The sequence below is a fragment of the Nerophis lumbriciformis genome, linkage group LG02 (genome assembly GCF_033978685.3).
Source record: "Nerophis lumbriciformis linkage group LG02, RoL_Nlum_v2.1, whole genome shotgun sequence".
In the NCBI taxonomy this organism is placed as follows: domain Eukaryota; kingdom Metazoa; phylum Chordata; class Actinopteri; order Syngnathiformes; family Syngnathidae; genus Nerophis; species Nerophis lumbriciformis.
Window position 1 is genome coordinate 18324462 of NC_084549.2, and position 25539 is coordinate 18350000.

The 25539-nt window shown below is 40.3% G+C and overlaps 1 protein-coding gene across 2 annotated transcripts in view; it reads left to right on the forward strand.

Annotated features, from left to right (window-relative positions):
- The window catches only part of marchf8 (membrane-associated ring finger (C3HC4) 8), a 247408-nt gene that overhangs the window by 87206 nt on the left and 134663 nt on the right, over positions 1-25539 (forward strand). The gene's annotated exons all lie outside the window — the stretch shown is intronic.

Consider the following 25539-nt stretch of genomic DNA (forward strand, 5'->3'; position numbering starts at 1 on the left):
TAGTATCGGCTTGATATGCGCCTGTACTTGGTATCGTTACAGTGGATGTTAGGTGTAGATCCCCCAATAGCGTTTGTTTACATTTTGACGCCGGTGAGCTACGGTGTGTAGTGAAGCATGTTTAGCTATTCCTCGTCCTGCAGGGATGATACTTGTAAGAAACGTACCTTAATTGTCACCATGGAGACGAGGATTAGTGATTTAGAAGTAGCTAAAACACTGCCGACTGGGGCTAGACTTTAGCCGCTAGCAAGCTAGTGTAACTGTTCTGGGTCGGCACAATGATGAGACTTTTTCCACTGTTCTCAGCTTCATTTATTTTCCTTCCAACCTGCGAGCGACAATCAGACAATGTCGGTATCACCACTGTGTTACATGGACTTTCATTTTAACAACACTCAGTAAACGTTTGGGAACTGAGGAGACACGTTTTTTAAGCTTCTCAGGTGGAATTATTTCCCATTCTTGCTTGATGTACAGCTTAAGTTGTTCAACAGTCCGGGGATCTCCGTTGTGGTATTTTAGGCTTCATAATGCGCCACACATTTTCAATGGGAGACAGGTCTGGACTACAGGCAGGCCAGTCTAGTACCCACACTCTTTTACTATGAAGCCACGTTGATGTAACACGTGGCTTGGCATTGTCTTGCTGAAATAAGCAGGGGCGTCCATGGTAACGTTGCTTGGATGGCAACATATGTTGCTCCAAAACCTGTATGTACCTTTCAGCATTAATGGTGCCTTCACAGATGTGTAAGTTAACCATGTCTTGGGCACTAATACACCCCCATACCATCACAGATGCTGGCTTTTCAACTTTGCGCCTATAACAATCTGGATGGTTCTTTTCCTCTTTGGTCTGGAGGACACGACGTGCACAGTTTCCAAAGACAATTTGAAATGTGGACTCGTCAGACCACAGAACACTTTTCCACTTTGTATCAGTCCATCTTAGATGAGCTCAGGCCCAGCGAAGCCGGCGGCGTTTCTGGGTGTTGTTGATAAACGGTTGTCGCCTTGCATAGGAGAGTTTTAACTTGCACTTACAAGTGTAGCGACCAACTGTAGTTACTGACAGTGAGTTTCTGAAGTGTTCCTGAGCCCATGTGGTGATATCCTTTACACATTAATGTCGCTTGTTGATGCAGTACAGCCTGAGGGATCGAAGGTCACAGGCTTAGCTGCTTATGTGCAGTGATTTCCCCAGATTCTCTGAACCCTTTGATGATATTACGGACCGTAGATGGTGAAATCCCTAAATTCCTTGCAATAGCAGGTTGAGAGGTTTTTCTTAAACTGTTCAACAATTTGCTCACGCATTTGTTGACAAAGTGGTGACCCTCGCCCCATCCTTGTTTGTGAATGACTGAGCATTTCATGGAATCTACTTTTATATCCGGGTCACGGCACCACTGTAACTGTTCTGGGTCGGCACAATGATGAGATTTTTTCCACTGTTCTCAGCTTCATTTATTTTCCTTCCAACCTGCGGGCGACAATCAGACAATGTCGGTATCCCGTCTTTCTTTGGCTTACGCCCTCAGCCATGTAAAACTTTTCTGTGAGGGAAAGAAGGGAGGGGCTACACAACCCAGGAGAACTACATGAGCTCAGGAGGGACAAAAATATATCAAACCGCCCTCTCATAGGCGAGCAGAAAAGAGAACTATTTGGAGATAAAATTCACAAACAAAATATAATAAGTAACAAAGGTGTATTTTAACTCCATTACACCAGACATGTCTTAAAGCACCTCTTCCGGTGGGCATTTCAGTGTTATAACTTCACCTTTATCGTTAGTTTTCAAGCCAAAATGCGTCCGTTCTCCCTTTTGTGTCTACACGCTGTGTCTGCTTGTAAGTACTCTATGATTGTGCGCTGCCGAACATGCTCGTCTGCTCGTAAAACCAGCAATGACACGACTTGACGACGGGTGGGTGACAGACTGGTACTGGTTATTAGAGGCATTATAGTATCAAATATGATTCATTAGTATCACGGTACTGTACTAATACGGGTATACCGTACAACCCTAGTGCTTACAAATAGCTTTTATGTAAAAAGAGACCTGGGAGGTCAAAACACAGCCAGCTGTTTTTAGAGACGTGGCGTCAGCCGCTCTTAAGGCGGTTGAAGACACAGCCGAAACTAAGATGAATCCCTTACCTCCTTTTCCTAAAAAGTATTGTCTGCACACCAGAATATTGTTCTAATATTTAAAGAAGACAAGGCGAACACAATGAATTTATCCTTCCAACACACCTGCTGTTTGTGGGGCCTCAGCAGGTTTTAACTCAGTCTTCCCCCAGAGGTGGAAGAAGGATTAATATCAGGCAATTTGACTGCAAGGTCAATAGTCGAATCCCACTACTCCGTATCAAATTGCTGAGTCTTTGACTATTTTAAGACATCTGTGTCTGCATGTGTGCCCTTGGTAATTAGTTGTGTGTGTCCCAACCTAAATCAAAGTTTGGTCTTTGCTCCTGAAATTGAGTGCAATATAAAAGATTAGCCTGTTTCTAATCTCTTTGCCTTCGCCTTCGCTGTTGCAAAAACCAGCCGTCAACTCTCACCTTGATGTCGTCCGATTGTCCGCTGAGTAAGATAGCCGGTGGCTGCAGTCTGTTTTCTCCTGAAAAGGAAAGCTGTCGCCGCAACTCAAAATATTTTCCGCGACCTGTTAGATAAGAGGGGGTTAATAGTCAATATAATACAAAATAGCCGTTGGCTGGATGGAAAAAGTATTATCTTTCCAAGTTCAGATGTTTTGTCTGAGCCCATGTTTTTCAAGTGACTGCTCTTTTGCAAGAAGCAAAACATTAGGTTATCTAAGATGAACACTTTTAAATAAATTCATCTCCAGTGTGAATGCACGAACTAATTTAAATGTGCCCTATTAGGCAAAATGTACTAGGTAACTTTTTTTATGCATTCTAAATAGTAAATAAATGCAAACAAAAGTCTGCTTACAATGGACGCTCTATTCCGCCCTTAAAAAAACTTCCAAACACCTCTGTTCAGGTTTTATATACATGATGTAAGTATATATGTAATGTAGTAACAGGCATATTTATAATAACATTTAATATTTACATATTTGTATCATTTTATGCCTACGCGGCGCATTATTTTCAAAAATGCAGACTTCATAAGAGCCAACAAACATGATAAAACATCACTTACTGTACAATGTCTGCTGTCTTTAGGATGCCGACTAATAGAATCTTGTTATAGTCCCGTTTAGATGAAGAATGACTGATAATCTTTGTGACGAAAAAGGAGGTATAACAAAGCGTCTTTTCGTGTCGTTCTCGCCATGGGGCTGTATAGCTCGGTTGGTAGAGTGGCCGTGCCAGCAACTTGAGGGTTCTAGGTTCGATCCCTGCATCCGCCATCCTAGTCACTGCTGTTGTGTCCTTGCGCAAGACACTTTACCCACCTGCTCCCAGTGCCACCCACACTGGTTCAAATGTAATTTAGATGTTGGGTTTCACAATGTAAAGCGCTTTGAGTCACTAGAGAAAAAGCGCTATATAAATATAATTCACTTCACTTCATTTCATTTTGCGGCTAAATTGGCTGTCAAAGTGTACCAACTAGAGATGTCCGATAATATCGGACTGCCGATATTATCGGCCGATATATGCTTTAAAATGTATTATCGGTATCTGTTTCAAAAAGTAAAATGTATGACTTTTTAAAACGCCGCTGTACGGAGTGGTACACGGACGTAGGGAGAAGTACAGAGCGCCAATATAAATGATAATGATAAATGGGTTATACTTGTATAGCGCTTTTCTACCTTCAAGGTACTCAAAGCGCTTTGACAGTATTACCACATTCACCCATTCACACACACATTCACACACCGATGGCGGGAGCTGCCATGCAAGGCGCTAACCAGCAGCCATCAGGAGCAAGGGATGATGTGTCTTGCCCAAGGACACAACGGACGTGACTGGGATGGTAGAAGGTGGGGATTGAACCCCAGTAACCAGCAACACTCCGATTGCTGGCACGGCCACTCTACCAACTTCGCCACGCCGTCCACTGCCTTTGCTTGCCGGACCAATCACATAATATCTACGGCTTTTCACACACACAAGAGAATGCAACGCATAGGCTACTTGGTCAACAGCCATACAGGTCACACTGAGGGTGGCCGTATAAACAACTTTAACACTGTTACAAATATGCGCCACACTGTGAACCCACACCAAACAAGAATGACAAACACATTTCGGGAGAACATCCGCACCGTAACGCAACGTAAACACAACAGAACAAATACCCAGAACCCCTTGCAGCACTAACTCTTCCGGAACGCTACAATATACACCCCCCGCGGCCCCCTAGCCCCCGCCCCCCACCTCAACCTCCTCATGCTTTCTCAGGGAGAGCATGTCCCAAATTCCAAGCTGCTGTTTTGAGGCATGTTAAAAAAAATAATGCACTTTGTGACTTCAGTAAAAAATATGGCAGTGCCATGTTGGCATTTTTTTTCCATAACTTGAGTTGATTTATTTTGGAAAATCTTGTTACATTGTTTAATGCATCCAGCGGGGCATCACAACAAAATTAGGCATAATAATGTGTTAATTCCACGACTGCATATATCGGTATCGGTTGATATCGGAATCGGTAATTAAGAGTTGGACATTAGCGGGATATCGGATATCGGCAAAAAAGCCATTATCGGACATCTCTTGTACCAACTTGTCGGAATACGTCCTCTTCCTTTTACTATCCAGGTGAGAGGCATGGTCTATGATCTACAATAAACTTCCACTCGATGCTGTCAACATTGGCACACAAGTTTGTGATCACGGCGTCGCTATAAACAGTTTGTCTGCAATATCACTAATATTTGGTTATATTCAAGGTATTCCACTGTTTGGCTCCGTTGTAAGCACACTTTTATTTACACTTATTTTTGAGTTAGAAGGTATTGAAAACATACATCCGTGGTCATGTCTTTCATAATGATTGTGAACGATAGGCAAAATTCCAAAAATAGTGCAGTTCCCTTAAATGTTACGTTGTTGTATTGTATGTGATATTTTAAGCACATTCAACAATAATTGCCCATTAGAGACCAAACCAACCAGATCACGTTGTTCAGTGTTGTGGCCACTGATTGGCTGAGCCGCAGGCAGCATTACTATATTGGATTAAAAGAGTGTAAAGCTGACTAAAGGGTGTAATATCATGTATAGAGGGCTTTCATAATTTTGAAAAATGCATCTAGAAGGTTGTACACGTGTGTTTTATGCTCTGGCTATGGAAAATATTCGATTGACATTTAATGATTCCTACTTCACGGAAATTAATTTATTGCGGACATGTCGGCCGCCAATTAATAGCAATAAACGAGGGATTACTTTATATGTAAAATTGAATAAAATACGCAATGGCGCTTTTTGGAGCTGCGTATTATAGACAGTGGACAAACGGTTAATTAGTATGAATGCTGCAGACACACTAACCGGTGGGTTCCCAGTAAGGCAAATAAAAAACACTTTCAATCTCAATTCAAAGTCTTTATTAGTTATTTATTTTTTACACTTTTAATCGTGTAGTACAGTAATTCTTAAACTGCAGGTACTCGTACCACTAGGGGTACGTGGGCTCCATCTAGTGGTATGCCAAAAAAAAATCACTTAACTAAATATTCAAACACAGTATTACTGTTCAAACTGTGTGTAATGTTACAGTGGCCAACAATAGTAAGTTTACTTGTTAAATAAAAGCTCTGCCTTGTTTTTAGTGAATATATAGGCCTACTACGCTACTGTATTTTAATGTTATTATCATTATGGTGGTACCTGGAGCGCCAAGTGTTTTCTTAGGTGGTACTTGTTGAAAAAAGTTTAAGAATCACTGGTGTAGTGTGTTTAAGTGTAAAATAAGTTAAAACACTTGATATTAATGACCGTTCAGACGGCAAACTAGTTGACACTGACAGCACAGCCGTGCACTCCATTTTGATTCTTAACAAGCAATATATTATCACATGCACAAAGCTAAGACCTTCTGGAGGAAAGTTCTGTGGTCAGATAAAACAAAAATGTAGCTGTTTGGCCACAATACTTACTTTAATGATCCACAAGGGAAATTGTTCAACACAGTAACTCAGTTACAATGATGGAAAATGTAAGGATAGAAAGGACAATGCAGGTATAAATAGACTAATATAGCGATAAAAAATCTAACATATATATGAATATATACATAATATGTGTACATACATAATACCCAGCAATATGTTTGGAGGAGAAAAGGTGAGGCCTTTAATCCCAGGAACACCATGCTTAATAATAATAATAATAATGGATTACATTTTATATCGCGCTTTTCTATTGTTAGATACTCAAAGCGCTCACAGAGAAGTGAGAACCCATCATTCATTCACACCTGGTGGTGGTAAGCTACATTTGTAGCCAGAGGTGCCCTGGGTAGACTGACGGAAGCGAGGCTGCCAGTTTGCGCCTACGGCCCCTCCGACCACCACCTATCATTCATTCACCAGTGTGAGCAGCACCGGGGGCAAAGGTGAAGTGACCTGCCCAAGGACACAACGGCAGCGATTTGGATGTCAAGAGGCGGGTAGCGAACCTGCAACCCTCAGGTTTCTGGCACGGGCGCTCTACCCACTACGCCATACCGCCTACCGTCAAGCATGGTGGTGGTAGTATTATGCTCTGGGCCTGTTTTGCTGTCAATGGACCTGGTGCTTTACAGAGAATAAATGGGACAATGAAAAAGGAGGATTACCTCCAAATTCTTCAGGACAACCTAAACCTAAATCATCAGCCCGGAGGTTGGGTCTTGGGCGCAGTTGGGTGTTCCAACAGAACAATGACCCCAAACACACGTCAAAAGTGGTAAAGGAATGGCAAAATAAGGCTAGAATGAAGGTTTGAGGATGGCCTTACCAAAGTCCTGACTTAAACGTTTGGACAATGCTGAAGAAACAAGTCCATGTCAGAAAACCAACAAATTTAGCTGAACTGCACCAATTTTGTCAAAAGGAGTGGTCAAAAATTCAACCAGAAGCTTGCTAGAAGCTTGGGGATGGCTACCAAAAGTGCCTTATTGCAGTGAAAGTTGCCAAGGGACATGTAACCAAATATTAACATTGCTGTATGTATTCTTTTGACCCAGCAGATTTGGTCACATTTTCAGTAGACCCATAATAAATTCATAAAAGAACCAAACTTCATGAATGTTTTTTGTGACCAACAAGTATGTGCTCCAATCACTCTATCACAAAAAACTAAGAGTTGTAGAAATGATTGGAAACTCAAGACAGCCATGACATTATGTTCTTTACAAGTGTATGTAAACTTTTGACCACGACTATATACCAAAGCATAGCTCATGTCAGGTTCTCATTTTGGAGAAAAATCAAGCAGCATTTGAATATGAAAGTTGTCTTTTATTTGGCGAACCAATTCATAAGAGCGGTCACATGGCGTTGGTGCAACAACTTCCATGCAGGCCCAAGCCAGCTTCTCTATTATCTGTTGCCTTGGGTCACTCTGCCTTTTGGGACGAGCATCAGGTTGTTTATTTTTTCACTTGGAGCTAATAAACTTTTTTTTTTTCCTGCCTCTTAATATCTCTCTGTGGACTCGGCTGTCCCTGGTGTACACGAATAGATTTGACTGGCGCTAGCCATGTGCGAAACATGAAAATTCCTTCCGGCATGAGCGTGGGGGAGGGCAAACCGGGTGAGGGTATTGCGTCATCACCATAGTAACCATCTCCCAAGGACTTCGCTGAGTGGCTTTCTATCTGGCCCAGTGTTTCTTTTCAATTTAAACCCCATCTCAGCTGCCATCATTCATTTGGGATTCAAATGGACTGCTTTAGTGCCTTGGCACACAGATGTGCCTGAAATGCCAAAAAAGGGAATGTGTTTGGACGGGGGAACACGCCGGTCTCTTTGCTCTGAGATCAGCGTCACAATACGAAATGTGTTATTAACGCGACAGAGCTTGAACAACATCCTCAAAGCGCGTGTGCAGCTAAGCGTGACTGCTGACTGTGGTCCGCTTGTCCAGTTACACCATAATTTTTTAGTGCTTTATCCACAGACACGGATACTCTTCATGTGTTTTTTATGCAGATTGAATTTAGGACATATACATTTTGAATGATTTTTCCAATTCAGTGTGGCTAGGCAAAAATATTTGTTCTCTGATGATGCTAAATCACGAGTGTCTCAAAGGGCTGCACAAGCCACAACGACATCCTCGGCTCGGTTCCCACATCAGGGCAAGAAAAAAACTCAAAAATGAAAATTAATATAATGGAATAGAATAAAAGCAATAGAATAGAATAAAAATTAAATAGAATAAAATAAAGAGAATAAGATAAAATAGAGTAAAATAAAATAGAATAGAAGAAAATAAAACAGAACAAAAAATAAAAGACAATGAATACAAATACAACAAAAATAGAATTAAATAGAATATTAAAAATTAAATGGAATATATTAAAATACAATAGAATGGGATAGAAATGAATACAATGGAATAAAATATATTAAAATAAAATGTCCAGGGTGTACCCCGCCTTCCGCCCGATTGTAGCTGAGATAGGCTCCAGCGCCCCCCGCGACCCCATAAGGGAGAAGCGGTAGAAAATAGATGGATGGATGGATGATGGAAATGTAAAAAATGACAATATGAACGAAGTAGTTGAAAGCTTCAATAAGTACTTTGTGAACATTGGACCAAATCAGGAGGAAAATATTCCAGATCCCGAGTCAGTTGAGGACTTGAATGACACCGTAAATAGAAACCCCAACTCTATGTTCCTAGAAGGAGTGACATAAGAGGACATAATCATTATTGTGAAAAAAGGTAAATCCAAGACGTCAACTGATTGCAATGAAATTGATATGGAAATGATAAAAAAGGTTATTGAAGAGATTTCAGCAAAACATGTTACATACAAACTGCTCGCTAGTGTTACCATGTCTGAGTTATTGTGTAGGAATATGGGGAAACAACTACAAATGTGGGCTTCATTCACTAACGGTGTTACAAAAAAGATCTATAAGGATAATATCGGCCTGCCGATATTATCGGCCGATAAATGCTTTAAAATGTGATATCGGAAATGATCGGTATCATTTTTGTTATTATCGGTATCGTTTTTTTAAATTATTTTTTTATTTTACTTTATTAAATCAACATAAAAAACACGAGATACACTTACAATTAGTGCACCAATCCAAAAAACCTCCTTCCCCCATATACACTCATTCACACAAAAGGGTTGTTTCTTTTTGTTATTAATATTCTGGTTCCTACATTATATATCAATATATATCAATACAGTCTGCAAGGGATACAGTCCGTAAGCACACATGATTGTGTGTGCTGCTGGTCCACTAATAGTACTAACCTTTTAACAGTTAATTTTACTCATTTTCATTAATTACTAGTTTCTATGTAACTGTTTTTATATTGTTTTACTTTCTTTTTTTATTCAAGAAAATGTTTTTGATTTATTTATCTTATTTTATTTTATTTTATTTTATTTTTTAAAAAGGACCTTTTCTTCACCATACCTGGTTGTCCAAATTAAGCATAATAATAATAATAATGTGTTAATTCCACGACTGTATATATCAGTATCGGTTGATATCGGTATCGGTAATTAAGAGTTGGACAATATCGGAATATCGGATATCGGCATAAAGCCATTATCGGACATCCCTAAGAATAATACATAATGTTGGATATAGTGAACATACAAATACTTTATTTATTGAATGACAAATATTGAAATTCAACGATTTGGTGCATTTAAAAACAGCTAAAATTATGTACAAAGCAAACTATAACCTGCTACCCAAGAATGTACAACAATTCTTCTCAACAAAAGAGGAGAAATATAACCTTAGAGGAAAATCTAATTTAAAACACTTGTATGCTCGTATAACACTTAAAACCTTTAACATATCTGTGTGGGGAATTAAATTATGGAATGGATTAAGCAAAGAAATCAAACATAGCACCAATATGATTCAGTTTGAGTGACTGTTCAAACTACAAGTGTTCACAAAGTACACAGAACAAGAATTATGACGAACATCTTGAACCCTTTATTACATTTATTTTTTTAAACATTTTTATTGAGAAAAAGATTAATTATATATTGAATATTTGTTTACCTACTATGGTATATTATTTATTTGTTAACTGTTATGTTACAAAGAACAAGGAAATGGGATAAAATTGCTGCGGTATGAAAAGGGTAGGATTAAATAAGCTCAGCTTCTTCCTACTCCTTTTCGGACGTGCTGTAATGAAACAACTGGAAATATGTTCGAAATAAACTGAAACTGAATTGAAACTGATGAGCATCTGACCAGTTTTTTGTGACCAATGGACTGTCTGCAGTATTGATAAGCTTAAAAGAGACAACAATCTTGGGACACATAATTGAAGCAACATAGACATGCTGGAGGTTACAATGTGGCAGCTACCAAACCAAATTTAGGCCTAGTTAGTTTCCTTCATAAATAAGCACGAGCTTAATGTGGCATCATTTCAAAGCTAATCAAATTTGATTCACAACAAAATTTCCCCCACAGTAAAACATGAATTAGTTACGGATATTGTAAAATCTTAATTTTTAAAGGGTATTTTACCCATCATCCACAATTTTGTGTGAGACAACAAAACATGTCTTTACCTTTTCTGCATGTAATAGGTGGCTAACAGGGCAGGTAATAGAGATATGATTTATTCCACCTATAAAGCAGTCCTCCACCATCATTTTATGTACAGGACAGGCCAAAAGTTTGGACACACCTTCTCATTCAATGTGTTTTGCTTTATTTTCATGACTATTTAGTATTTAGTAATTGTAGATTGTCACTGAAGGCATCAAAACTATGAATGAACACATGTGGCGTTATGTGTACTTAATAAAATCAGATGAAATAACTGAAAACATGTTTTGTATTCTAGTTTCTTCAAAATAGCCACCCTTTGCTCTGATTACTTTTTTGCACACTCTTGGCATTCTCTTGATGAGCTTCAAAAGGTGTCACCTGAAATGGTTTTCACTTCACAGGTGTGCTTGAAACTCATTTAGAGAATACCAAGAGTGTGCAAAGCAGTAATCAGAGCAAAGGGTGGATATTTTGAAGAAACTAGAATACAAAACATGTTTTCAGTTATTTCACCTTTTTTTGTTAATTACATAACTCCACATGTGTTCATTCATAGTTTTGATGCCTTCAGTGACAATCTACAATGTAAATAGACATGCAAATAAAGAAAACGCATTGAATGAGAATACAATACAATAGAATATAATATATCTTTATTGTCATTGTACATTGTACAACGAAATTGCAAGCAAAACTAATTTAGTGCAAATTCATAACACATAAAAACAAAAGAACATAGATAAAAATACATAAAATACATAAAAATACCAAGCACACAGCTCACATGCGCAGTCGTTACTGTCGTCTTGTGTTCAGCGACACTATTGCTCTTGGTTAAAAAGTGTTCTTAAGTCTGTTTGTCCGGCATTTTATTGTCCTGTATCTCCTGCCTGAGGGCAGCAGTTCAAAAAGTTTATGTCCAGGGTGAGATGGGTCCCTTATGATGTTTTGGGCCTTTTTGAGGCACCTGGCAGTGTATAGTTCATCTAGGGATGGGAGAGAGCAGCCAGTGATCTTCATGGCAGTTTTTATGACCCTCTGAAGTGCATTTCTCTCTGCCGCCGTGCAACTGGCATACCATACACACATGCAGTATGTCTGCACACTCCCTATTGAGCAGCGATAGAAGGACACAAGCAGTTTTTGTGACAGGTTGTTCTTTTTGAGGAGTCTCAGAAAGTAAAGTCTCTGCTGTGCCTTTTTGATGGTCCCTGAGGTGTTCATGCTCCACGACAGGTCTTCCTCGATCTGGATCCCCAGGAACCTGAAGTTAGAGACCCTTTCCACATAGTCCCCATTGATGTAGAGTGGTTGGATGTTTATTGTTCTTTTCTTCCGGAAATCCATGATCAGCTACTTCGTCTTGGTGGTGTTAAGGACCAGGTTGTTTTCCCTGCACCACCCAGGTGCAGGGAAGGTGTGTCCAACCTTTTGGCCTGTACTGTACATGCTGAATTGTGACACCAAGATTGCGGAGATAGGAGATGACGTGCAGGTAAGAAGAGTCTTTAATACTCAAACCAAAAGCTAGTGCAGCAGGGAAGTGCACAACAAGCATAGAGCGCTGGAACGGAAACAAATACAGGAAAAAAAGTGAAACCCAAGACCAAGTCAGACCTGCTATGACAGGTCGTGACAGTAGCTCCACCCCCAAAAAATGGATTCCCCAAAAGCAAAAAGTCCAAAATCAAAGGAGTAGAGATGGGAATCGGAAACCAGTTCTTGTTCAGAACCGGTTTCCAGTGTATCAATTTCTTGGAATACCTTGCCATTTTTCAAACAATTCCTTTAACATTTTCAATGGGCAAGAATGTCGTCACAATGCGCACTGCGTAATGACGTCAGACCGCAACATGGCTCCCATGCTGCTTAAACACTCCCACGTTTGGCTACATTTTACAAGAAAAGATCGCCACAGCGCTACTTATAATAAGAGAGAAGGATATGAGCAATACACTGACACATTTGAACACACAACATGCAATAATTATAAATGAATGTCGTGTTTTGGAACCACTCCGATCTCATCCCAGCAGCAGTAACCACGTCATCTGGCGTAAATACAAGAGGTACTCACAAGCCCAGACTTCCCTCTACCCAGCCACTTTGTCCAGCTCCACCCGGGGGATCCCGAGGCGTTCCCAGGCCAGCCTGGAGAGATAGTCTTCCCAACGTGTCCTGGGTCTTCCCCGTGGCCTCCTACCGGTCGGACGTGCCCGAAACACCTCCCTAGCGAGGCGCTCGGTTGGCATCCTGACCAGATGCCCAAACCACCTCATCTGGCTCCTCTCGATGTGGAGGAGCAGCGGCTTTACTTTGAGCTCCTCCCGGATGACAGAGCTTCTCACCCTATCTCTAAGGGAGAGCCCCACCACCCGGCGGAGGAAACTCATTTTGGCCGCTTGTAACCGTGATCTTGTCCTTTCGGTCATGACCCAAAGTTCATGACCATAAACTTAAATTGTTTTTGGAAACTGTGGACATCGTGTCCTCCGGACCAAAGAGGAAAAGAACCATCCGGATTGTTATAGGCACAAAGTTGAAAAGCCAGCATCTGTGATGGTATGGGGGTGTATTAGTGCCCAAGACATGGGTAACTTACACATCTGTGAAGGCGCCATTAATGCTGAAAGGTACATACAGGTTTTGGAACAACATATGTTGCCATCCAAGCAACGTTACCATGGACGCCCCTGCTTATTTCAGCGAGACAATGCCAAGCCACGTGTTACATCAACGTGGCTTCATAGTAAAAGAGTGCGGGTACTAGACTGGCTTGCCTGTAGTCCAGACCTCTCTCCCATTGAAAATGTGTGGCGCTTTATGAAGCCTAAAATACCACAAAGGAGACCCCAGACTGTTGAACAACTTAAGCTGTACATCAAGCAAGAATGGGAAAGAATTCCACCTGAGAAGCTTAAAAAATGTGTCTCCTCAGTTCCCAAACGTTTACTGAGGGTTGTTAAAAGGAAAGGCCATGTAACACAGTGGTGAACATGCCCTTTTCAAACTACTTTGGCACGTGTTGCAGCCATGAAATTCTAAGTTAATTATTATTTGCAAAAAATAAAAAATAAAGTTTATGAATTTGAACATCAAATATCTTGTCTTTGTAGTGCATTCAATTGAATATGGGTTGAAAAGGATTTGCAAATCATTGTATCCCGTTTATATTTACATCTAACACAATTTCCCAACTCATATGGAAACAGGGTTTGTAATATACCACTTATGTGGTGACATCATGTGTTTTGTTTAACCAGGACAGTCAAGGTTACATCGATTGAGGCACTACTGCAATGTTTTTAGGAGTAAAGACGTTACTGTTGAGAAACATTTCTGTGACTGGTAGAATAACTGCTGTAGTCCTGAGATTGTGATCAGCCACAAATATGTGTAACTATGTCAAAAGGAATTGACTGAAACTGACTGTCAGGAAGGAGGATGTGGTAGAAACTATAGGGTGAATTAATGAAAGAGTGCATATTCATGCTGCAAGATTGAATAGGCTGCATGGGTTGTGTGGACTATTGGCTCTGAAGCCAAAACATGTCATCGGGCAAATATCCCACCATCTGCTCCTTGTTAGATAGTATTTCCATCCAAAAAAGCTATCATTCCTTAGCGGTATTTTAAAAAAAAAAATAAAAAAATTAACAGACCGAGATGACCCGAAAAGTATTTTGAGATTGGAGCACCAACCTGAAGAAGCTTTGTATAGATGTTGTGTTGTGTAAATGATTGCCATGAAATGTAAAGTAAAGTATTTAGAATTAACTTGGATAGCAAAATGTGTTTTCTTACAGCGGTCCATTAAGATGGAATTTTTAAAGGGTGCATGGGGGGGTTTCTCCCTTCTCATATTAGACCAGCAGGAGAATGTAGTCTGGTCCTCATCACCTCATCCAATTTCACTCTCTTGTCTCGTTACTTAAAGGTGGGGTTGATCATTATGTCAGACTGAGGCTTAATAGTCAACCCTTTCTTTCCCTTAACGTCTATTAAACCATTATTACATGAGTGAGTGGGTGTGGTTGGACACTAAGGCTATGTCCACACAAACACGGATACTTTATGAACGCATACTTTTCTATGCCCACACGCAAACGCATACATTTGTCCTTACTCTCTGTAAGTGTGGGCTGATTTAAAAGCTAATGTACATGTCATTTTACATCTACTATATCAAAATAAACATAACAGAGGCATAATGCCACAATATTTTTCAGACTTCTGATTGGACAAATTGTGCATGACTGCAGGTGCATGCGTGTGGACGGAGAATTTTTGCAAACTACACTTGTGTGGATTGAGATCGTTTTAAACCCAGATTTGCGTTTTTGAAAGTATCCGTGTTGTTGTGGACAAAGTTGTAAATTGGGTGAAGAATTAAGAATTACACAGTAGAGTAACTAACACAATGTAGTACACAGAGCCAACCCAGAGAGGAATGGGGATAGGTCAATAGCAACTATGGACACTTGTCGGTCTTGGACGTCGTTGAAGTACCAAATCAGTCAGTGCTTGTGGTATGTGTAGATGTGTATATATACATGTGTATATATTGGTAAATGCATGTATTTACATGCTTAACAATGCATGTGATCAAGTACTTGTCAAGACTTGGTCCTGGGGTTTAGTTTTTCCAGAAGGCAACGGAAAGTTGGCTCGGGCGAGACGGGAATGTAAGTACATATTTTTATTTTTTTTACACTAACAAAGGACAAAAAAAGAGTACAAACGAAAAGCGCGCACAGTGGCGGAGAACAAACTATGAAACCAAAAGACTATAGCATTAATAAACAAAAACTTACTTGGCTTGGACTAAAATAGCAGCATGAAAGATGGACATGAAAACATGTGTCAGGAATGTGAAGACCATTAATGTGGGATGTCGCCAGAAAGACAAACTGAAAACAATGAACTTAAATACTACAGACATGATTAACTAAAACAGGTGCGTGACTCAAAACGTGAAACAGGTGCGTGACGTGACAGGTGAAAACTAATGGGTTGCTATGGTGACAAACAAGAGTGCACAATGAGTCCAAACGTGGAACAGGTGAAACTAATGGGTAACCATGGAAACAAGACAAGGGAGTGAAAAGCCAGAAACTAAAGAGTCCTATAACTAAACAAAACAAAACATGACTAAAACAAAACATGATTACACAGACATGACAGTACTATGATTTCGACGGAGACTCCGAGAGTCCTTTCTTGTGTTTCTTTATCTCAAGATGGATTTGTAGTTTTTGTTTTTCTCTATTTGACATGTACAAAGTGAATGTGGAAAGGGTAGGCATAAAAAGCTTTTAGCTTCAGCCTATACCTTTTTGGGCAGGAAATGTAAACCGATACTTTTATTTATTTACCTGCTATGCACTTGAAGTGTACTGTTTACACAAACTGATGACCAAACAAAACAATTGAATTGAATTTAAATCAGTCAGTGCTGTATTTTCGTCCTATGTAGAGTTGAGTTGTTTTGCAGAGAAAATGCGAATGTTTTTGTTTTGTAAAGACAACATGCCGTCTATTTGATGTGTAATTTTTCCTTTTCTGGTTTTTGCAATGACTGTCTGACGGGGTGCTTGGACACAGCGGCCTGTCCCCCTCCAAACTTGGAAACGTGCCCCAGAATAGTATCTCGATTCTTCCGTATGAAAAAGATTCATAGAAGTCTCGAACACTGCACATTTTAGCAACTATTTTCATTATAGAGCAGTGGTTCTTAAACTTTTTTCACCAAATACCACATCAAAAAACACTTGGCTCTCAATGCACCACCATAATGACCAACATTATAATACATTAGCGTAGTTGGCCTAAATATTCATTAAAAACAAGGCCGAAATTGTATTTAACAAGTATATTTAATGTTTGGCCACTGTAACATTACTCCCAGTTTGAACAGTAACACTGTGTTTGAATATTTAAGTGATTCTTTGGCGTACAGGCAGTAGTGATACCTTTAGTGCAGTGGTTCTTAACCTTGTTGGAGGTACCGAACCCCACCAGTTTCACATGCGCATTCACCGAACCCTTCTTTAGTGAAAAATAAAATGTTTTTTTTTTCTCAAATTCAAGACAAAGTTATATGTTTTTGGTAACACTTTAGTATGGAGAACATATTCTAAGTAACAAAGACTTAATTTAGAGTTATTTGGACACTAGGGGAACATATTCTAAGTAATAAAGACTTAATTTAGAGTTATTTGGTTAGGGTCAGGGTTAGAGGGTTAGGGTTATAATAAGGCCATGCCGAATAAGGCATTAATAAGTACTTAATAATGACTAGTTAAGAGCCAATATGTTACTAATTTGCATGTTATTAAGCAACTAATTAATGGTGAATATGTTCCCCATACTAAAGTGTTACCATGTTTTTTTACTGGTGCACAAAATGAACCGTGCATGAACATCACCTTGTTCAAAGAACAAAACCAACACAGTGCATAAACTCACAACAAAATACACACCTGCAAATCAGTCAGCTGTTGCCGTATCCGTAATATGCCGATAGGGAGAAGTTTGTATTTACACGATGAGTCGGGTGTGTTTTGACTAGGGATGTCCCGATCCAGGTTTTTGCACTTCCGATCCGATACCGATATTGTTTTTGCACTTCCGATCCGATACCGATACTGACCGATGCCGATACTGGCCTATCCGAGCATGTATTAAAGTTTAAAGTTATTTAGCCTACTTAGTTGTCAAAATCATGTTGAAATGGGTTTTAGTACTCTTGATAACAACTAGCCAGCTGAATTAGGGGAGTTTGAATAATACACAATGGTTGGTAACAAGAAACTGACCTGTTTATTCAAGGATAAACACAAAATAGACAAAATGATACATGACAAACAGAAATGGCATCATTGAACTAGGGCTGGGCGATATGGCCTTTGTTTAATATTGCGATATTTTAAGGCCATATTGCAATACACGATATATATCTCGATATTTTGCCTTAGCCTTGAATGAACACTTGATGCATATAATCACAGCAGTATGATGATTCTATGGGTTTTGATTGATTGATTGAGACTTTTATTAGTAGATTGTACAGTACAGTACATATTCCGTACAATTGACCACTAAATGGTAACACCCGAATACGTTTTTCAACTTGTTTAAGTCGGGGTCCACTTAAATTGATTCATGATACAGATATATACTATCAGATATATACTATCATCATAATACAGTCATCACACAAGATAATCACATTGAATTATTTAAATTATTTATAATCCAGGGTGTGGAGGGGGGCGCCGGATGTAAGTGTCAAAAAGACAGCCAAAAGAGTTTGATATGAGAATAAATCTAAAGTTAAAATATAGGGTAGAAATGCACCCATTTGCAGGAAATGTAGTCTTAATTTTCAAAATTTTCTTTCAAGGCTTGCATGTCTACATTAAAACATTCTTCTTCATACTGCATTAATATATGCTACTTTTAAACTTTCATGCAGAGAAGGAAATCACAACTAAAAAAATCACTAATTTTTTCATACGGTGTTGATGTGGAAATTTTTGCCTCGGCATTTTGATGGTGTGGACGTGTGGCACCGAATGGAGATAAGCGTCTCGACAGACGTCACAATATTTGAACAATGATGACGAAAACTGTTTTCTCTGTCGTGTCCGTGGGTCGAAAATTGTTATGCGCTTATTTTTTTATTTGATTCTGTGCGTGGCATATAATTGCTATGCGCAGAGGACGCTTGAGCAGGCGCGCACCTTAGAGGGAGCGTTGGTCACACGGCTGCGCTAGCATCACAGCTAACGTTAGCCATGCTGCTACCTCTCTGCTCGGGGAGGGCGTATACGTATGTGATGTGTGTCGTGACAGAATTTGACGTATGACGTGACAGTATGTGACGTGTGTAAGAAGGTGCGCTTGCTGTCTGTGAGAGGGAGACACCAGAAAGAATGAGAAGAGCCTGTCGTGTAATGCCAGCAGCTAAAAGCAACTGCGTGAGAATCCACAGACCTGTGGATGTGTTGAAGGTGTGCTGGAAAATGCGGAACGGAAATTAGGGAGCAGCAGAAAAGTGGAATGTATTATTCAAATCGGTGCGTTGGAAAACACTGACCAGAGTTTTTTTTAATTTGGATCGGTTTCCCATGCCTTGCCGATACGCATTTTTTGGCAAATATCGGCGGCCGATCCGATCCAAATATCGGATCGGGACACCCCTAGTTTTGACCTCCGCTGAACCCCTGAGGCCGACTCACCGGACCCCTAGGGTTCGATCGAACCCAGGTTAAGAACCACTGCTCTAGTGGTTTGCGTACCACAGTTTGAATCACTGTTATGGAGGCTCATCAAATATCTGGCAACACCAACATACCAAAATAGTTGTCTTTCAGTCAAACATGGTGGTGTTGGCACCATTATACTGTATGGGGCTGCACGAGTGCTGCCATGATCCCTAAACAAAATAAGTGGTATACAAATTGGTGGATAGATATCACTGTTAAATGTTTTCTATTTCCATCTGATCAAGATGAACTATTTGGTAGCAATTCAGCAGGGACGTTCTAATCAGCAGGGAACATCTAATCAGATTGTGTTGTTGTTGTTTGTGATTATTGTAAAATGTTAGAATATCTGGCACCTGCCTGCAGCCAGAGGCTGTCATGTGGTGTGATACGTGAACTGAGGCGAAGCCCTCAGCTTGGGGATATTTCAAGTTTGATTGTATCAGAAGCCAACATCGTGTGGGGTCAAGAGAAGGGAGAGTAAGGTGGAAAGCTATGATGAGTCCTTTTAGATTGAAGTCATCACAATGACACCGAATTGTGTCTTGTTCTCTTGAGGTCAAGAGTTGCATACACACGTCGGATATCTCCATAATCACTTCTTTTTTTTATATTCTGTAAAAGTATATCCGAAAAGGCTCTCTCTGTTATATGGGGTTTGGAGTTTGAATAAACAAGCCTTTATGAAATAGAAAGTAAATAGGCGTTACAGCCCCAAATGCTCACATTGCATAACTGTTGTGAAATACCTCTTCTAATTAGAGGATAGCTTTAATTTTACAGCATATTAAATTACATTTCCTTGTGTTAAAGACGATAAGTCATGACAGATGCAATAGATAATTTTTGTACCTACTGTTATGATCCGCTGCCCGGATCATATGTCTGTTTGGGTTTTCGGGTCACGTGTGTTTTCTGTTTGTCTTGGACTCATTTTGTTCCTGTCTGTGCACCTTTGAGTTGGTTACCATAGTTACATATTAATTCCACCTGCCACTTGTGTTTCTGACGCGCACCTGTTGTAATCACCTGACATTATTTAAGCCTGCCTTTTTCAGTCAGTCTGGCTTCTTTATTTGCGTCACGCGACTGCTACGTACGTTTTTGCTTGTCTCCTAGCCCCTGCTAAGTGTCATAGTCTTTGCTAAGTTGTAGCCTTAGCTTCCGGTGCGCTCGGCACCTTTTCCAGTCGGTTTGTTCTCTGTTTTGTACAAACCCCGTTTCCATATGAGTTGGGAAATTGTGTTAGATGTAAATATAAACGGAATACAATGATTTGCAAATCCTTTTCAACCCATATTCAGTTGAATGCACTACAAAGACAAGATATTTGATGTTCAAACTCATAAACTTTTTTTTTTTTTGCAAATAATAATTAACTTAGAATTTATGGCTGCAACACGTGCCAAAGTAGTTGGGAAAGGGTATGTTCACCACTGTGTTACATGGCCTTTCCTTTTAACAACACTCAATAACGTTTGGGAACTGAGGAGACACATTTTTTAAGCTTCTCAGGTGGAATTCTTTCCCATCCTTGCTTGATGTACAGCTTAAGTTGTTCAACAGTCCGGGGGTCTCCGTTGTGGTATTTTAGGCTTCATAATGCGCCACACATTTTCAACGGGAGACAGGTCTGGACTACAGGCAGGCCAGTCTAGTACCCACACTCTTTTACTATGAAGCCACGTTGATGTAACACGTGGCTTGGCATTGTCTTGCTGAAATAAGCAGGGGGCGTCCATGGTAACGTTGCTTGGATGGCAACATATGTTGCTCCAAAACCTGTATGTACCTTTCAGCATTAATGGTGCCTTCACAGATGTGTAAGTTACCCATGTCTTGGGCACTAATACACCCCCATACCATCACAGATGCTGGCTATTACACTTTGCACCTATAACAATCCGGATGTTTCTTTTCCTCTTTGGTCCGGAGGACACGACGTCCACAGTTTCCAAAAACAATTTGAAATGTGGACTCGTCAGACCACAGAACACTTTTCCACTTTGTATCAGTCCATCTTAGATGAGCTCAGGCCCAGCGAAGCCGACGGCATTTCTGGGTGTTGTTGATAAACGGTTTTCGCCTTGCATAGGAGAGTTTTAATTTGCACTTACAGATGTAGCGACCAACTGTAGTTACTGACAGTGGGTTTCTGAAGTGTTCCTGAGCCCATGTGGTGATATCCTTTACACACTGATGTCGCTTGTTGATGCAGTACAACCTGAGGGATCGAATGTCACGGGCTTAGCTGCTTACATGCAGTGATTTCTCCAGATTCTCTGAACCCTTTGATGATATTACGGACCGTAGATGGTGAAATCCCTAAATTCCTTGCAATAGCTGGTTGAGAAAGGTTTTTCTTAAACTGTTCAACAATTTGCTCATGCATTTGTTGACAAAGTGGTGACCCTCGCCCCATCCTTGTTTGTGAATGACTGAGCATTTCATGAAATCTACTTTTATACCCAATCATGGCACCCACCTGTTCCCAATTTGCCTGTTCACCTGTGGGAAGTTCCAAATAAGTGTTTGATGAGCATTCCTCAACTTTATCAGTATTTATTGCCACCTTTCCCAACTTCTTTGTCACGTGTTGCTGGCATCAAATTCTAAAGTTAATGATTATTTGCAACAACAAAAAAAAAGTTTATCAGTTTGAACATCAAATATGTTGTCTTTGTAGCATATTCAACTGAATATGGGTTGAAAATGATTTGCAAATCATTGTATTCCGTTTATATTTACATCTAACACAATTTCCCAACTCATATGGAAACGGGGTTTGTACCTGTTTTGTGTTGTTTTATTATTAAATCAAGTTGTTACCTGCAAGTCCTGTCCGGATTCGTCCTTTGCATCTTGGGAGAACAAAACCCCGCATCATCATGCGCCCCGATCGTGACACCTACAAATAGGGCTGTAAATATTTGGGCACCACACAATTCGATTCAATTCTTGAGGGTAACGATTTGATTAAGAATCGATTCTCGATTCAAATACCTTTTTTAATAACATTTAGTGCCACTTCTATGATTAACTACATTCTTTCAGAAAATAGCTCTGATAAATTTCTATATTACTTTAAAGAAAACTTGTTTTGTTTATAGAATTCTACCTAAATATTCACCGTATTTTCTGGACCATGGGGCGAGATTATAAGGCGAACTGCCGATGAGCGGGTCTATTCAGGTTTTTTTTCATACAAAAGGCGCACGGGATAATAGGGCGCATTAAAGGGTCATATTATGATTTTTTTCTAAATGTAAAACACTTCCTTGTGGTCTACATCAGTGTTTTTCAACCACTGTGCCGCGGCACACTAGTGTGCCGTGAGATCATCTAGTTTCACTTATTTGGGTTAAAATATTTTTTGCAAACCTGTATTTATAGTCTGCACATTATGTGTTGTTGTTGAGTGTCGGTGCTGTCTAGAGCTCGGCAGAGTAACCGTGTAATACTCTTCCATATCAGTAGGTGGCAACCGGTAGCTAATTGCGTTGTAGATGTCGGGAACAGCGGGAGGCAGTGTGCAGGTAAAAAGGTGTTTAATGCTTAAACCAAAAATAAACAAAAGGTGAGTGCCCCTAAGAAAAGGCATTGAAGCTTAGGGAAGGCTATGCAGAAGAAAACTAAAACTGAACTGGCTACAAAGTAAACAAAAACAGAATGCTGGACGACAGCAAAGACTTACTGTGGAGCAAAGACGGCGTCCACAAAGTACATCCGAACATGACATGACAATCAACAATGTCCCCACAAAGAAGGATAAAAACAACTGAAATATTCTTGATTGCTAAAACAAACCAGGTGTGGGGAATAGCGGTCAAGGAAGACATGAAACTGCTACAGGAAAATACCAAAAAAAGAGAAAAAGCCACCAAATTAGGAGCGCAAGACAAGAACTAAAACACTACACCCAGGAAAACAGCAAAAAACTCCAAATAAGTCAGGGCGTGATGTGACAGGTGGTGACAGTACACCTACTTTGAGACAAGAGCAACATTGATGCACGCTTGGTTATGGTTTAAAGTCATATCCAACAATTGACTTTAAACTTTTTACTGTCAACTGTTTCGTTTTTCTAATGATTTCTGCTGGTGGTGTGCCTCCGAATTTTTTCAACGCAAAAAATGTGCCTTGGCTCAAAAAAGGTTGAAAAACACCGGTCTACATAACTTGTAATGGTGGTTCTTTGGTCAAAATGTTGCATAGATTATGTTTTACAGATCATCTTCAAGCCGCTTTCTGACAGTCGCTTCAGGATGCGCCGTTTTGTGGGCGGTCTTATTTACGTGGCTCACCTTCGACAGCGTCTTCTCCCCGTCATCTTTGTTGTAGCGGTGTAGAGTGCAGGGATGGGAGTGGAAGAACTGTCAAAAGATGGAGCTAACTGTTTTAATGACATTCAGACTTTACTTCAATCAACAACGGAGCAGCATCTCCTCATCCGTGGCTCACTAGTGCAACAACGCCGGAAATGTGTTCCGTGAAAAACCGTCCAACCGTCTCTAATAACTAAAGTTCCGTGGGTGAATAATGTAAACCCACTACGCTGGTAGTATTTAGCACTTCTATAGCGAGATATAAGTTAGAACTTTACACTACTTTATGTTAGAAAGGGCAACAGCGGAGGATGAATGCCACATAAGAAGATAGTGAATAAGAAGTTTATGGACTACGGTATCGGCACGGACTACAGTGGCGGACGTGCGCACATTTTCAGGACTTATGCAGATCTCAAATACACATCAGCAGGTACCAGAAGGTAAGAAAAGCTGGTTTTGCATAATATTGTGAAACAAAACGCCAAATAATATATCTGCTTATGGGTGCCATTTTGCGGTCCTTATACACACACCATAGTAATACTTGTATCTCTGACTACGGTAGCCGTAATGGGCCGACAATCCATCAAGTGGTGCGGCTTCAAAGTCATACCAAAATTTTTTGACAGATTTTTGAGTGCCGTGTGTAATGTTTTTTATTTTTCAATGGAACATTTAAACTTTTGGTGTTGTTCACTGGCGTCATATTGCAGTCTACACATATCTCTTATGTTTGACTGCCACCTACTGGTCACACTTATCATTACACCATGTACCAAATAAAATTGCTTAGAGGTCGGTGAGCACAACCAGAATTGTTCCGTACATTAGGCGCACCTCGCCATCATCCATCAGATTGTCTTTACTTCACTTTAGATGATCGGTTCTTCTTCCACACTGACATGAGGCTTTCAGGTCAGGGTCCGATCTTGCCTGGACGGTAATATCAACACTACCTTCTCCCCCTGGTGGTCAAAAATGTATAACAGACATAACCTCCCTATACATGCTGTGATCTTTCAGAAATGTATGATGGTGGGTTGGAGTGTTGGGTGGGACGCAACTGCATGACTACTGCGACAAAATTATTACCCCCTTGTGGTGGGAAATTATAACAGTCATAACTTCCGTACACATCCTCTGATCTTCCTGAAATTTTTGATGGTGGGTCGGAGTATTCGGTGGGATGTAACTGCGTCATTGCAGTGGTGCCAATATTAAAACAATCATATCTAAGGGCCCGTTCAATGCCCGGTGCGGCTTTAAAGGCCTACTGAAACCCACTTCTACCGACCACGCAGTCTGATAGTTTATATATCAATGATGAAAGATCCTTACTAAAGTGCAATTTTAAATTTCGCGTGAAATATCCTGCTGAAAACGTCTCGGTATGATGATGTCAGCGCGTGACGTCACGGATTGTATAGGACATTTTGGGACAGCATGGTGGCCAGCTATTAAGTCGTCTGTTTTCATCGCAAAATTCCACAGTATTCTGGACATCTGTGTTGGTGAATCTTTTGCGGTGTTTTGCGGCCGACTGCAGCAACACAAACACAGCCGGTGTTTCATTGTTTACATTCCCGGAAGATGACAGTCAAGCTTTACCATTGGCCTGTGGAGAACTGGGACAACAGAGACTCTTACCAGGAGGACTTTGAGTTGAATACGCAGACGCGGTACCGTGAGTACGCATGTAGCTGCGGCTTCTAAACATTTGATCGCTTGCCCGTACGTGCGTGCCGCTATGTGCATGTCACGTACATAACTTTGGGGACTTTGGGGAAATATATGTGCTGTATGAACTTTGGGGAGGTGAACGGTACTTTGGGCTGTGGGATTGAGTGTGTTGTGCAGGTGTTTGAGTTGTATTGGCGGGTTATATGGACGGGAAGGGGGAGGTGTTTGTTATGTGGCATATTAAATATAAGCCTGGTTGTGTTGTGGCTAATAAAGTATATATATATGTCTTGTGTTTATTTACTGTTTTAGTCATTCCCATCTGAATATCAGGTCCCACTCGCCTCTCACAGCATCTTTCCTATTTGAATCGCTCTCACGCTACTCATCTGCTACTTCCGGTACAGGCAAGGCTTTTTTATCAGCGACCAAAAGTTGCTAACTTTATCGTCGATGTTCTCTACTAAATCCTTTCAGCAAAAATATGGCAATATCGCGAAATGATCAAGTATGACACATAGAATGGACCTGCTATCCCCGTTTAAATAAGAAAATCGCATTTCAG